The sequence below is a fragment of the Ostrea edulis genome, chromosome 9, assembly GCF_947568905.1.
Source record: "Ostrea edulis chromosome 9, xbOstEdul1.1, whole genome shotgun sequence".
Lineage (NCBI taxonomy): Eukaryota > Metazoa > Mollusca > Bivalvia > Ostreida > Ostreidae > Ostrea > Ostrea edulis.
The window spans coordinates 71,863,522-71,870,180 of record NC_079172.1 but is presented as its reverse complement, the minus strand read 5'-3'; the positions used below and the strand labels follow the sequence as shown (position 1 = coordinate 71,870,180).

Here is a 6,659-nt window from a genome sequence, read left to right as displayed (position 1 = left end):
TTGTAAAATAAGAGACAAACAGCTAAATGGTAAATATGCACTTATTAAAGTGTCAGTTGGCTATGAAAAGAGCCTGATGGATCACCTGTTGCCTGAACTTTTAAAGGATAGGAAACCGAGAATGATTGTTTATATCATGTGATTATATTGTCACGTGATTCCAAGCGTTGACAGAGGTGTATCAAACTCCCCCAAACTCCCCGTCGAGGCCTCATTACGTCACCTACGAATAGACCTCTCCTATGTGACGCAGCACAATATACAGATTAGCCTGGTTCCCGAGGCCTTCCGATGTGCAAGCACGAAGGCCAGGCACTCACTGTCGAATGGATTCTTCCACTGATCAAAATCCAATATGGCGGACTCAATGGTAAGTAATGGGAATGTACGTAAATGAGCGTATCATGGCTTAATTAGCTGTGTCGCTTTCGATTTTATGTCATTAATTGCCAGAGACAGACCTTAGGAAATGTATAATACTTGGTTTTCCATGTGACACGCTTGTTTGATATAGTCTTATCCCTTTGTTTTCAAGCAAGTAGGTGATTCGTCAACTCGCATATTTTTCACGTGTGTTAAATTAAATCTAACCGTGTCACTTCGTTTTTTCTACTATTGTTGGGTTGCATAGGGTTGCTGGTGAAGATATAGACTGAGTTTTATAGATGACACACACCAGTTTTCCTATTTCGAACCGGCAATTTCAGATCGAATTTCCTCCACTCATTTTTGGACAATTTTTGATTACATATAGATCTCACGACGTGCTTTACTTTGATAAGACTATATAGGCTATAGCTGAAGTTTAAAAGATTACTTTTTTGTGCGATGATGGAGGTGTTTTAAGCTTTTATTGGACTTAAAGTGTACAATTTTACAGATTCTCGAAATTATATACATGTGTATCACTATGTATATTAATTGTTTTAATTTCAGATAATTTTCCATACATATGGAAAGAAGAAACATATGATAGTGGGTGAAAAAAACACCCTCATATATAATTCTTCATGAATATGCAAAACCATGCCAACAGGTATAATAAGATGTATATATTGCTTGTGTAGGAGATAAGGCTATTTATGCATTTTATAATTCAGTATCATGGTCTCTGACAGTGTCAATTATTTAATTCTTATGTTGACCTGCCAACTTTATGCTTGATCCAATAGGCTTGATTTAAAGTTTCTGTTTTACTTTGGTTTACTGTGAATATTCTGCAGATTTCAGAGGGGATCACTAACAATTTCATTGTCAACAGTTACTATTCCTCTCCGACTCACAGTCCCGCTTGTCCAAAATTATATTTGTGGGTCGGCCCACAGTTTTTATATATTGCCAAATGATATACATTGAGGTATTCTATATTTGTGTTGGCATTATATTTTGCATTTGTTTGTAACTCAAATTCTTTGTCTTCTTTATGAGAGAACTGAGTTCATACACTTCAATTTAAAAATCTTATGTAGTAGCCAGGAATTCTGTATCTAACAACAAAAACAAATTTTACATAATTTGAAGTACATAATATGGCGCTATAGTAACATTCATTGTTATGCTTTTGCACAAACTCGTTGGTACTGCTTGGATTTGATACTAAATTCACACCTGCTAAAGCTTGAAAGAAAAAAATGTAGAAGATCACCATCTGGAGAAACCCTCATTCATCCCCCAAAACAAAGTTTTGCATTTATGTTTCTCTCACTGTATTGAAAATTTTGTCTAGTGGTACTTGTGTACCAAATTAATGATTCTTAATATAGTTTTGTGGAAAAAAGAAAAGAAAGATAACCAGATTGATCTCTTCATTTTACCATGTAGTCTACAGACTCCAGATGGAAAGAGATGGAGAAAGAATTTCTAAAGGGGTATTCAAGGACCCATCCTCCTCCACACTAATTCATATTGGAAGGAATTGACATCCAACTTGAATGAAGAATTACAGACTTCCAGAACAGGTTAACAACTAAATCAATTTGTTACAGTCTGTTATTTCAAGTTTCCCAACTCTTATAGCAATAATAAAAACAATTATTTCTGGCATCTAAAGGTGAGTTAAGAAGTTTATCATATTCAAAATATGTTCCCTTTGTTAGTGGAAGAAATTCAATACTGACATTTTCTGGATTGATGAAACACAATAGTGACAAATGCATGATTTTTTTGTATATAATGAACTGACCTACCTTGTTTTATTTCAGGTGCATCATACAGATCCTTTTAAAAAGGAGAGGCCAGATCTTCAGATGACTTTATTGAAAATGAGAAATTTCTGAGTGGAAGTGACGAATGTGGCATGCATACAAGCAGACATCAGCATTCCCTCCCTCTTGTTTGTGTAAGTAAAACCTGCATGAATATAAAACTTTAGAAGAAAAGGGAAATATATTGACATTCAAAATTCACAGTTGGTTGTTCATCTTCTACAAAAATTACAGACTTGTTTCATTATTTATCTATGATAAAATTATGACATAATTAATATTTATGATGTATGTGTATTGTGTATTTACTACTATTCCTGATACAAATCTTTACTGATTATACTGATGTTTGTGACATTGTTTATAATTTTTAGATCAGAGGTGAGCTTTTTGAGAAAGACTCATGGAGGAAGTTTGAGAGTGTCAGTTCTCAGATCAAAAAGTTAGCTAGCAGTAGGAGGAGTAGCAATTCATTCCACAGTATGACATGAGAAATACATGACTAGAAAGACCTTAAAAAGGAGATTTGGCATTGTTTCATGTGGAGATTAAAGAACCTTCGAAATATATAACACAGACATGTTTCAGTTACTTGGGGATAACACTTATGAGGAATTTTGCTAACTTTCAGATTGGAATGTGTTGCACAAGAAATGCTTGATCACAACCCTCTTCTGTTAAAAACCTTTTCCATGCAAATAATTAGTGTAAATGAAATTTAGCTATTTCATTAGTAAACATGTTTTCTGCGCAAGTGTGTGTCTTTGACATTAAATGCTATAATATTGTCGTATTCTTAAACAATGGAAGATCTCTACTAGTTCTTTCAAAGGAAAGCCAACAACAGGAATCGAACCTGTTCCTCCATCGTACAGATACGAAAGTGTGCACCATTACACCATGTTGGCATACATTAAGAACTGGTAGCCTTGGAGAGTAAATATTACATTATTCTGTACAGTTGATACTGGTTTGTGTGATATATGTATATATAATGTATGCCTCATGTTTGGTAGTCGTCAATAAAGCATTTGAATTGAATATATTCCTTGTTCATGAAGAAAGTCTAATATTCTGAAATTTAAATAAATGTAGCATTTCTGTATGTGAAATACCTTTAAAACTAGTTCAAAGAAATGTCTTTGTAACCCAGTGATTATCTGGGTCAGAATAGGTCCTCTGTACCTGATTGCATATTGTGAGAAAAGAGTGAACAAAGAGTGATCATTGAATAAGATTATAAACTGAAATCTTGTTTCACAAGTGTGACACAATTAATTAAGAACGATCTGACCCTTACTGCTCAAAAGACCAAAGTATCAAGTATAGGTCTAAATACAAGCAATTGATGGTGACCCTTGAATATGAATGAATTTTAAGAAATAGAGAAACAAATAATGACTAACTTACATATTAAGAACTGAACTAGCATAATATTGCAACATAATAGGTCCTGAAAATCATTGGATGGAAGTTCTTGGGTCCATATGAGTGAAATATTCTCGAGATGGACGTTAAACAATATACAGTCAATCAATCATAAGGCCAAATTAAAACTTTATTGTCCATTTTCACATTGTATGTGTTTACACAATTAGTGCATGTAGGTGTAACTTCTATCTTTCTAGGATAAAATGTTATGCAAGGGAGACTCATAAACAGCAAGCAGTTACAATAATATTTATACTGCTTTACAAGGATAACCAGTCAAAATGAGTGGAGGAAATTCGATCTGAAATTGCCGGTTCGAAATAGGAAAACTGGTGTGTGTCATCTATAAAACTCAGTCTATATCTTCACCAGCAACCCTATGCAACCCAACAATAGTAGAAAAAACGAAGTGACACGGTTAGATTTAATTTAACACACGTGAAAAATATGCGAGTTGACGAATCACCTACTTGCTTGAAAACAAAGGGATAAGACTATATCAAACAAGCGTGTCACATGGAAAACCAAGTATTATACATTTCCTAAGGTCTGTCTCTGGCAATTAATGACATAAAATTGAAAGTGACACAGCTAATTAAGCCATGATACGCTCATTTACGTACATTCCCATTACTTACCATTGAGTCCGCCATATTGGATTTTGATCAGTGGAAGAATCCATTCGACAGTGAGTGCCTGGCCTTCGTGCTTGCACATCGGAAGGCCTCGGGAACCAGGCTATATACAGATCTGTATATTGTGAGTCCGCGATTATCACGCAGGCAAATAACACTAAAGAAGTAGTTCGCATTTAAAAGTTTGAAGATATTGATATTAATAGCATTAATATAAAATTGTGGATTTTATTTTAAACATAAAATGATCAAAAGATCATTAAAAATTAGGGAGACTGTTCAAATTATTGTGTAAAGTAGTGAACTTGATGTTTACGTTCTTGTTTTGAAAGTTGTTTACGTTTGACGTTATGTTTTTTCGTCATTCTATAGTGACGTCACAGTATACGCGGCCTAAGAAATCGCTATCCCATAATGCCTAAGTGGAAGAGTTTGGTTTGTGAGCAAACGAACTCTGGTGGAAGTTTGCAAACTCCCCGTCGAGGCCTCATTACGTCACCTACGAATAGACCTCTCCTATGTGACGCACCACAATATACAGATTTGTATATTGTGAGTCCGCGATTATCACGCAGACAAATTACACTAAAGAAGTAGTTCGCAGTTAAAAGTTTGAAGATATTAATATTAAGAGCATTAATATAAAAGTATGGATTTTATTTTAAACATAAAATGATCAAAAGATCATTATAAAGTAGGGAGACTCTGTTCAATTTATTGTGTAAAGTAATGAACTTGATGTTTACGTTCTTGTTTTGAAAGTTGTTTACGTTTGGCGTTATGTTTTTTCGTCATTCTACAGTGACGTCACAGTATACGCGGCCTAAGAAATCGCTATCCCATAATGCCTAAGTGGAAGAGTTTGGTTTGTGAGCAAACGAACTCTGGTGGAAGTTTGAGAGGTGTATGTGAAGCTTGCGTAACGCGCCCTCTGGTGAGAGAATGAAATCGCGGCCGTATCAACCAGGATGTAAAAACGTGTTTACTTGCGCTAAATTTAGTTCAGGTGAATACCGGCACCTGATTGGTCGTCTGTTGGTGTAGATTGCAATAGTCGGAAAGCCTCGGATTTACCCAATTCGTGACAACACAGACGAGAAGTTCCGAAAGATAACAACAAGTCCTGAACGTAAAAATCAATGATGTTGACGGAATGAAGAGAACAAATACCCTGTTCAGTTTCGGTTTAAAAAAGCCAGAAGTGAAAGTGACACGAGTATAATATCAATCAACAATTTTAAAGCGAAAACAGAATTTAATCAGGAAAGATTTCAGACTTACTATTCTTTTTAATTTGCAAATGCCCATGTGGTATTAAATAAAAAGGAAAGTAGAATTTTTCAGCACAAATTCGCTATGTTACCAACAAATCTGTAGCTGTTAACTTGAATTTGTGGAAAAATAAAATTATAGGTCATTTAAATGTTATATACTTATTAATTTGTAATAAAGATTGTTTGGGTTTTATTTAAAAAAAATATTGGGGTGAGCAAAACATGCAGTTTAGTTCATTTCAACAATACTTTCTGCATGTAGAAACTTTCTTACAAAACAATTCAGTCTTATAAACTTTCAGTACAAATGTAGAAATAAAAGTGAAAGTTTCTGTTCAAGCAAAGACACTTAAAAATTAATTGATACAGCATTGCAAAAAATAATTACATGTAGTTATCTTGATGCACTTTATTTTTCATTTTGCATCAAAATTAGTACTTTGCAATGTTGAATTTTTTAAGTCTTTGCATGAACAGAAAATTTCACATATGAAACAATAAATTCATGGCAAAAGTAAAAATTTCAGGCAAAAAAATGACAATTTCAAAGCCAGAATGCAGGATTTTGCGTCATTTACCCCAGAGCTTCTGGGGGCCTTGAGCGGCCCCCAGACCCCCGTCCGTAAGGGCGCCAAGCATTGGATCGCCTTCTACTTTTTCATTTCAGCCTCCTACTTTTAAATTTGTTGAAAGCCCTGGGGTTAGCCCGAATATATCTACTAATACAAACAAAATTAAAATATCATATAGAATTCAAAATGCGTAATCAATACATGCATATGTCGATTCGATATATCCTAGTAAACTCGAAATAAAAGACACCATAGAGTCTTCCACATCTGCTTCGTTCTTACATATTCAATTGAACATCGCTATCAAACTAACAACTCAACTTTATGACAAACAGGATGATTTTAGCTTCCCCGTCATCAACGTCTCATATTTATGTAGCAAATTAATATTCCATTATCACCTGCATATGGTGTTTATGTGACAGGGGTTTTAATAGTCTCGATTAAAGTAAACAGTTAGCAAATTCTATAGTCGTTATAACGATCTAGTTTGCCAATACAACACATCTTCGGTAAAATGTTGCCTTCTTTACACACTGATTA

At 34.4% G+C, this 6,659-nt stretch overlaps 1 long non-coding RNA gene across 3 annotated transcripts; it reads left to right on the top strand.

Annotated features, from left to right (window-relative positions):
• Positions 1-234: 234 nt before the first annotated feature.
• On the top strand, positions 235-3,245 carry LOC125660848 (uncharacterized). 3 transcript variants are annotated; one of them, XR_008798879.1, is made up of 5 exons: positions 235-370; positions 937-1,036; positions 1,822-1,958; positions 2,215-2,338; positions 2,579-3,245. It is a non-coding gene; the product is annotated as an uncharacterized LOC125660848 (long non-coding RNA). The 3 variants fall into 3 exon arrangements; XR_008798877.1 differs by having other exon boundaries at positions 2,202-2,338; XR_008798878.1 differs by lacking the exon at positions 937-1,036 and having other exon boundaries at positions 255-370; positions 2,202-2,338.
• The last annotated feature ends 3,414 nt before the right edge of the window (positions 3,246-6,659 follow it).